This window comes from Centruroides vittatus, unplaced genomic scaffold, assembly GCF_030686945.1.
Source record: "Centruroides vittatus isolate TY-2023 unplaced genomic scaffold, ASM3068694v2 contig_18, whole genome shotgun sequence".
In the NCBI taxonomy this organism is placed as follows: Eukaryota; Metazoa; Arthropoda; class Arachnida; order Scorpiones; family Buthidae; genus Centruroides; species Centruroides vittatus.
In genome coordinates, this window is record NW_027121101.1 from 56,654 (window position 1) to 66,031 (window position 9,378).

Here is a 9,378-nt window from a genome sequence, read left to right on the forward strand (position 1 = left end):
CACTATTAAAACGTTAGTGTCTTAAATAGTCGTGTGAATTTTTTACAGGTTATAGTCAACTATATCGAAGTAAGCAATGTGACGATACAGTTCATCAATATAAAAGAATTAATTAGTCCCGGGGAATTTTACCCCCTCATCCCCTTCTCGTTGGGCCTGGCGATTGCTATATGTAGGCGTCAGTTGATGAGACTTTCGATACCGTGGGAAGAATCAAAGAATCATGCCTCATGTTTTAGTTGGAAGACTTTCCAGCAATGGGCTTGGAAACTGCCATATAATTGCATGCAAACAGTTAGGAAAGACTAACAACGCTACCATAGTAAGATTGGTAAATGATTCGCATAATAATCTGTGGCAAAACAATTGTAATAGAAGTCACAAGCTGCTATTGTTAGTAATCGATGATGCACTGTATACTTTGAAAGCTGCAAATACACAGCAATTGTTTATTCAAATATGTTTCATGCGACGTGTTTGGAGCATGCAATGCATCGACTTGCTGAAAATGTGAGAAATGCACTTCCTGATGTAGATAAAGTCGTTGCAACAACCAAAAAGATATCCTCTGCCAGCTTGTCTCTTCATCTCAACTTCAGCCTTTCCCGCTTCCTCCTCCTTATCACTTCCAACTTCACAATCTTCTTCCAACATAGTACTCACTTCTCTCCACATATCCAAACTATGTTAGTCTACTTTCCTGCATCTTCTTACTTATAGGACCTACCTTGACTGTTCCCCTTGTGTAATCATTTCTAATTTGTCTTTCTTCGTCACGTTCATCTCAGTATTCTCATCTCCGTTCTCTATCTTATTTTCCTGAGCTATTGTAATTGTCCACGTCTCAGCAATGTACATCAATGCAGGTCTTAACACGGTTTTGTATAATCTTTTTATTTTGCAGCTTATTTTCTTATCACACAGCACTCTTCTTATCTTTCTCCAGTTCAGCCATCCACTCTGAACCCTATGCTGAATTTCTGCACCCATTTCTACATCACTTGCTACATATGATTTTTTTTTTTTTTTTAACTCTTTCCGCCCTGTGGGCACTAAGAGGGCACTACTACTCTTTTAGTAGGCCCATTATGGGTTCGGCCAGGGCCACAATGGGGCGACCGGGTGGTGAGGGACGGGGCCCGACATATCCGAACGGACCACCCCCGAAAAATTTCTGGGGATTATTCGACCCGTTCGGATTCGATCCCGGGTCCCCCAGAGCGGTAGGCTGCCACCTTTACCGTTCGGCCATCCGGCCGTCTGCTACATATGATCTAAGATACTTAAATTTGGAAGCTGGAATTTTAGTCTATCATTGTTATATTTATCACGAAGTGTCAAGATGAAATCACGAGAAGAGTGGAGCTTTCAGATTTCATGTATTTTGCTAAGTGGAGCTTTCAGATTTCATGTATTTCAGAAGTCCTTATTTTGCTCAAGGTCCCAGAGAATAAGCAAGAAAAATTTGGAGCAGATCGACCAAAAATCTAAGAACAGAGAGAACTTTATAATACACACGCTGTTAAAAAATAAATTTTTATTTATTTTTAACTACCAATATTTTTAAGATTATTACAATATTACAGTACAAGGTCACACCATTCGTGTACGATTTCGTCAAAATGCTACATAGTAAGTTGTAAAGGCATTTCTGGCATTGATCAATTTGTATTAATTGCCAGACAGCGCTTGAAATTTTCTGTATTTTAACATTTGTAATAAAACTGTCTTTAATGATGTATCCTTCTGCTGGAATATTGTAATATTTTTTTAACTTTTTACTATCAATCCTTAGGCAGAATTTATTTATTGTCGCACGTCAGTTGCATCGGTTTTTTTGCAGTACAGTGTATTTTTAATAAAAATTTTCTTTAAAACAGTTATAATTTAAACTATTCACTGTATAAATTATTGCTAAATCTGTTTACTAAAAGATACAATTGATATTAATTAATAATATTATAAAAATTAGTTTTCTTCAATAAGAAGACATGAGTCTGATTTAGCCTGTTCTTTACTGCGATGAAGATCACACTGAATCATATAAAACATTAATATATAAAACTGAAAAAGTCCGATAATTCGTTAACTTAATAATGGTAACCAATTCCACAAAAAAAACAAAAAAATTATCAGACAATTATTACATTTATTATATAATTTTTAAAGTTAAAAAAGATTTATTCACTTACCATTTTTTCCATTTTGTAGTATACATTTTCTATATATAAAACTAAAAAGATATATTATACTTAAAACACAGTCAATTATTCTCATACAAATAAAAATACATATAGATAAATATAATTTTTAATTTTTAAATTCAAAAAGCACGCACTTTCGAATGATTTAAGAATATTCGAAGCAAATCCAAAAGCTGAAATTGAAAAGAAATAAAATCTGAACTGAAAGCATTTATTATTATTTTTTTTTACTTTTTGAACGAAAACTGAACCGTAGTCATTAAGTGTTTAAGAGATTTTTTTAATAAACTAACTACAAAAATTGATTTGATTTGGTGGGACACAGAAACCCAATACATAGATGATCCATATCTACCAAATACATCTACCATCTACCAAAAGTTCCGCCGGGAGGACTTTCTTTAGAAAACTGGCTCTTATTTACGTATTTGTGAAGAAAAACAGGAAAATTCCACGTGGCCATCCCATTGGTGAGTCGCGAACTCACTACTACTGTTAAATGGATTTTATATACTCGACCACTGTTGGGCATTTCAATTTTTGAAATTCCCAACAGTGGGCAACAGTGCCCAACAGTGCCCGGGCATTTCTTTGAAATAACCGTAATCGTAGCCTCCGTAAATTCTATCTTTATTATGTAAAGTTTTTGAACATATAAAATTCTACAGTGAATAAAGTTTACAACTTACCATTGCAATATGAAGCGAAAAAAGCAAAGAGAATACATACTGCAAACGTCTTCTTCATGACGATCATCAATAAAAAAAAAATACTGAAGCATATAACAACCAGCCAAGAGTTCTATTTATATTAATTCTATTGTTTACTCGATTATATAATGCACCAATAAATGCCCAATATAAGTACATCTAGCACAATCCAGTGAAAACACATCTAGCTGATACAACAATTTAATACTTTTATTTTCGATGTCGTTCCTTCTTGTTATTTTATGAAAATTTCATAAAAATGTATTATTTACACTGAAAATTTAAAATAATTAAGACTGTATCATTGACTATAATTTATAATTCTAAAAATAAATATATTTACATTATATTGTTAGGTAATATTTTTAAATTCAACACTGATATGAAATTCTGTAAAGTATGATAATTACAGTATTAGAAAGTTAAGAAGAATCATTTCCTGGATAATACTATTACTTGATAAAGCTAAATAAATAGCTAGAATGTATCAGAATCGTATATTTATTAATAAAATAAAAAAATAAACTTTGCTGATCTTAAAATTAATAAGGAGACAATTACTTTATTGATCTATACATGATTTAATAAAGTTTGAGGCTTTATAATATAGATCAGCAGTTGTAAAAATTCCAGTCTTTTCACTGTCAATACTTCAGCTTTTTTGTACAAAAAAAAACAATTGAGTAGTATTAATTAATATATATATTTCGCATAAACAGAGTGGTAGTGCAAAAGTCACACTGTTACTGTACTTTGGGGGTCTGCATATTATGGGCCTAGGATCACAATATTTCTAAATGCGCTACTGTATATATAAATAATTATTACAAAAAAAATCAATTATACAATATGTAAATCTGTACACGGCACCCTTTATTTTTAATTGAATTTGCTTTTTGTTTCTGCTTCCGCATTATCTTACTAAATTTAAAGAGATTTAAATTAGACTAGATTTTACTAGATTTAAACTAAATTTTAAAAATCCAGCAACGAGTTGCGTCACTTTCTCGGCTGTTATGTACACATAACAAAGGAAAGCAATGGAATCGTGTCAAATTTGACCCTCAGTTTTTTTGCAAATCTCCACGTTTTGAGCCTTCCTGACCCAAAAATGTGAAAGAAACGGCAAAAATATTCCGTGGATATGTGTTTGGGTATGTGAGTTTTATAATAAAAAAACTGTTAGCATTTACAATTGTTTTTTTACAAAACTCATCTCTACCCTCAAAATTAAGAGCCTAACGCTTTGCCTACTGAGCTAAATAGGTTCTTCTACCACCTTTGATTCTAACGAATTTAGTTTTCTCCCAGTGCAATATTCTGTCCTGGTGTCAGTAGAACGCTTCGTCATCTTCTGATTTTCAAAGCAGATTTCAAAGAAATTAACTACAGCCAGATTCGTTGTGTTATCGAATTTCAATAAAAAGAATCGTCGAAGAGTAACGATAGTCGTCGAGAAAAAAAAAACTGGATGTAAAATCAACTCACACATACATAGTCTGCCGAACAAATCTATTTGCTCTGCCTGCACGCAATATCCAAGACAGTGTCGTTGCAAAATATGCATTTGCAAGTTTCCAATCAAACACGTCTTCTTCGCATATCCAGTTAGGCGCGCATTCCTAAGTCTGTAAAATTGCGATTCAATTCTGGCAATCCACAACCACAATCGGCAAAACGAAGAAAAAAGCAGCGCGCGCCCAGCAACAATTATCTGCAGTCCAGCATGTAACACTTTGCAGGTGATTTGAACAATGGGAAAAACCACGATACAAGACGCCCCTGTGGCCTAATGGATAAGGCATCGGTCTCCTAAACCGGGGATTGCGGGTTCGAGTCCCGCCGGGGGTACTGTTTTCGCAACCGGCGCCAACTGAATTTTTACATCAGCTTGCGGCTCTTATTTCTTATTACGAAACTGAAATGCTGACAAAATTTTAGTTACGCTAATTGTTCGCTCGCGCTCAGGACGGTATCTACAATATTCAGACGGGTTTCGTTTGGAATGTGCAACGCTAATAAAGCACGGACCGATCGAAACACGCTGTAACGCGATCTCGGCCACCACTTCCGCATTGGCTTGACATGCTCGGATCAAAACTTCCACCTGTTCTTCCTAGTTGATCTCGTACGTGCATACCTGAACACAAATGTGTCAATAATACGCTATTTCGTTTCAAATGTTTAATCTTCTCTTCAGTCATTTCCAGGCGACGCAGCTCGAAACACTGTCAGTTCTTTCACGCCTCCAAATCTTCAAATTTATGTCGGCCGAGTTAAACGAATGCTTCGGTGAGAACAATCACAGCGCGCAAAAGTACAACTGCTCGTTACAGCTTCTCTTCAAATTACGCACGAAATCGCGAACTGTCGCCATAACAGTGGCCTTGGATCACGACGTCTACAATGAAAAAATGAAATAAAATAACAACTGAACTCTCGCAGGGAGACTTTTTTGGCATACGAGTGTTCTCTAAACGGCATGTATCACGAAATGGCTCTCATAAGTTTCGACGCCGGACGTGAGAAAAAAACAGTCACTTCCGTCGAGGCGGATTTGAACCACCGACCTATGAATGACTATGCCACTACAGTCCACCGCTCTACCAGCTGAGCTATCGACGGAACGAACGTGATGTCTGAGAATTTACGTGAAGTGCTTTGCTTCGCCCAACTCGTTTCTTTCACCTTTTCTAGTTGCACGTAGGGACTTGCATCACACCGATTTGTCTGCCTGCGCGCGCTTGCAGAACTAACCGGTGCGATTTCAGCTGGTTCGTAGCGGTAGGCTGGCATTCATTCAGTACGGTAGAAAGCCATATCACTACGGACATGACGCCACATCGCCCGAGTCGAAATCAAGTCTTTGGTGTTCGCGGGACAAAATGCTTACGCTGCGAGACAGTGTTTTGTGTTATCGACAACGCCATCACTCGATCACTCGCAGCCAATATTCTGAGTGCAGCTGTTGTTGCCAAGCGTTGTGGAGTGGTTGGCGAAAATGTATGTATCGAAAGATAGGTGTGTACCTTATGACGAGGTGGCCGAGCGGTTAAGGCGATCGAGTACTAATCCATTGGGTTTCACCCGCGTGGGTTCGAATCCCACCCTCGTCGGGACTGTGCCTTTTGGCCACGTCTTGTTTTTAGCCTGCGTTTAGTTCGGAGCGGTCTTGCGGTGTCAAACGCACGTGAAAATATCTCGTTGTAATATTTTTCTTTAGCCTCGTAATTTTCCTATTCTTACTTTTTACAACTTTTTCGCGAATATTTTCACATCCGTTAACGACCAGCCGTATATATAAGAGTTTTAACATCCTGCATTTACCGGCGTCCCACCTCATCCTTTGTCGATGCAGGAGCTCTAGTCTGCTGTGTGAGAAGTTGCCCAACGACATTTGGTGACGTCACTGTCGACTCGATTCACTATCTTAAGTTGAATGTGAACATCAATTAGCTTCCAAGTCAGCTCGGTGACAGGATAGTTACGAGTGTGTAAAGTTGACGATTCCCGGCTAGACAACTATTGCATTTATTTAAGCACGATACAAACTGAGGGTTTCAAGTGCAGTTTTTTAGTAATATCGCAGAGAAGTTAGTAACGGCCATGCAGCTCAAACTAACGATTAATTTTTTGAATGAACGTAAAAATATTGTATCTCAAAAATTTTATATCTCATTTAAGGTGAAATTTTTGAAGGACTTCGATATTTTACTAAACGCCGACGGCATTGGTCCTCAGATAAATAGAGAAAAGTAAAATTATCTATATTTGTTTATTTTAAATAATAACTAAATAATGTCATCGGCAGGTTTCATGTGTTTATTATAAGAAAATTCGCATAGTAATGTTAATTCTGCATTCATAAAGAAACGTTTGTCAAAAAGACTGCAGCCCGTTCACTCAACGCCTATCGTGTCCCAAGAAAGTTAAATCGATCAGCAGTGTGCATTATTTAAGAGACACGACACGCAATGCAAACGTCTTTAATTTAAGTCAACATGACGATAAATGTGTATGACGTAAGAATGACAATTCATTCAAAAAAAACACGACCCTTCAGTTTCAAATACAGCAATAACCAAAATGCGTCGAACAACGCAAAAAACTCTCGGCCGATCGGGAACTCGAACACAGGACCGTTAGGTTAAGTCTTTTGTCATTTTATTAAACGAACTTTCTGAGTTATGAAGTGTTCTATTTACGCTCCGCAAATGGAGCTCTTCATAACTCAGAAAATTTTCGTCTGTGATCGGAGTTTAAAGCACCTGCACATGAATTTTTGCAAATATGTACAACATGGCAAGGCGGATGTTGTGACGAAACCAGAATTTTAAAATTCGATCTATGAGCTAAGATATTGGAAGTCAAAACTCTCCATATAAAGTCTATGGGGCAATTACTTTAACGTTTAAACGTTAAAGCAAATACACGACCACTAAACGTGAGTTTTTGTAAATACACTCCGTTCCTAAATGATAGAGCAACTGTGAAATAATGACATTCATAACGGAATAAGAAATACGTTGCGTAACTAATTCCTATGCAGAAACGAAGTGTTTTAATGTAGAGCTGGATAAATATCAAGCTTCGTAATTAAAATTTAATCAGTCACCCCGTGTCCCAATTGGTTTAACTAGCCCCCGATTACGTCTTGTAATTTTGCTACATAAACAATTATTTCTCCCCCTTCGTATTTCTTTGCAAAGAACATTACTAAACAATAGAAGGAAATTGATTATTGGTTTGCTATAATATTGTATAAAATAGAGGACAGTAGTAGATTACGAATGAAGTGTACAAAGTATAGTTCGAAAATACATGAAGAATCAAAGATTTCATTATAGAAAGAGAGAAATTATTGTTTCAGTTTGAACAGGTCAAATAACTGAACTGTACAAATTGAAATTTTCAATTAGAGAAATTCATAAAAGTCTAAATCGTTCTCATTATACTCATTATGTTGTGGCAAATGACATCAATCTTAGCGAAGAATATGAAACAAAAAAGTTATTTGAAACACCCCCTGCACTAGGCCGGATGGCCGAGCGGTAAAGGTGGCAGCCTACCGCTCTGGGGGACCCGGGTTCGAATCCCGACGGGTCGAAAAATCCCCAGGAATTTTTCGGGGGGGGTGGTCCGTCCGGATATGTCGGGCCCCGTCCCTCACCACCCGGTCGCCCCATTGTGGGCCTGGCCGAACCCATAATGGCTTGCAAAAATAGGCCCTCTTAGTGCCCACAGGGCGGAAAGAGTTAAAAAAAAAAAAAAAAAACCCTGCACTAAATTTTCATAAAAATAGTAATGTTCAAGAAACTTAGCAATTCTATAATGAGTTTGACATAAATTGTATCTCATCTAGCTATATATGTGTCAAAACTAGTAGTATGCAGAATTTTCAAATAATCTATAGAAAAAGAAAATGAAATAAATTCTGAAATTCTGAATAGAGCCACAAAATACAAACTTTTGGCATAAACATTATATGACATGGATTAATGAATGGCAGCAAGTTATATAAAGAGATGAGAAGAAATTCAGCAGGGATGAGCCAGGTGAGTGGAAAGCAATTGGCACAATATTAGGAAAAATTGAATAAATTCACTGAAGACGACAGCAAGGTGGTGGAAGAGTTATGGTGTAGTGTGCATTTCAATGGGATGATCCGACGCGCATTTAACATGCACTATACGGTCACGAAATCAATTTTTAAAAACACTCACAGGAGAACCAGTGAATGTTTTCTTAGAGTTTTTATCGGTTAAGACGTTAGACGTGCACATTCTCGAACCTACGATTTTAAATTTTTTTGCACATAACGTTAAAGGCATGTCAGCACATATGTGTTTTCGTGTCAAGCCGAAACAATAAAATCTACGTCACGAAGTTCAGTTTCGTTTTCCCAGAAAATACCTAGTTTCTTTAAATAAAATCTCATAACAGCCGGAAAAGTTACGCAATTCGTTGCTAGATTTTCTAAACAATTCTTAGAATTTGCATTTAAGGCACAAACTCAGGTAAATTTTAAGATTTTGCTATTTTTACGACATATTTGAACGTATATAGCGATATATTTTCTATTCTGACTTTATTCTCCGATTGAAGCAGTCAGAGAAAATTTAACCCGAAGTCCGACGATTTACTTATGTGATCGCGTTTCTTCCGGTTTCTTTCAATACAACAATAGATAGCACCAGTAACTGAGTGGATAAGCACCGTTAGCTAGTCGCGGGATCGCCCCTCACAAATGTGGAGCCTTCCTGATTTACTTTTACGTGTGTAACATCTAAATACGAGCTAGTTTCGCTTTTAAAGTTCTTTCAGAGGCATATACTCCTGGGCACATCGTTCACGTGTTGCGTCGCGTTGTCTTATCTCATCAAACTAAATTAATCCAATCCTTTTAATACGGAAGAGATTTCGTAAGCCATTTGACAGTGTTCCATTGAAAAAGTCTATTAAAA

General features: G+C 36.7%; 3 non-coding genes across 3 annotated transcripts; 2 read left to right on the forward strand and 1 right to left on the reverse strand.

Annotated features, from left to right (window-relative positions):
- Nucleotides 1–4,692: 4,692 nt before the first annotated feature.
- Nucleotides 4,693–4,765, forward strand: TRNAR-CCU (transfer RNA arginine (anticodon CCU)). The gene has a single exon. It is a non-coding gene; the product is annotated as a tRNA-Arg (tRNA).
- A 691-nt stretch (nucleotides 4,766–5,456) lies between these two features.
- Nucleotides 5,457–5,539, reverse strand: TRNAY-GUA (transfer RNA tyrosine (anticodon GUA)). The gene is given in 2 exon segments: nucleotides 5,457–5,492; nucleotides 5,503–5,539. It is a non-coding gene; the product is annotated as a tRNA-Tyr (tRNA).
- Nucleotides 5,540–5,948: 409 nt separating this feature from the next.
- TRNAS-ACU (transfer RNA serine (anticodon ACU)) lies at nucleotides 5,949–6,030 on the forward strand. Its single transcript has one exon. It is a non-coding gene; the product is annotated as a tRNA-Ser (tRNA).
- The last annotated feature ends 3,348 nt before the right edge of the window (nucleotides 6,031–9,378 follow it).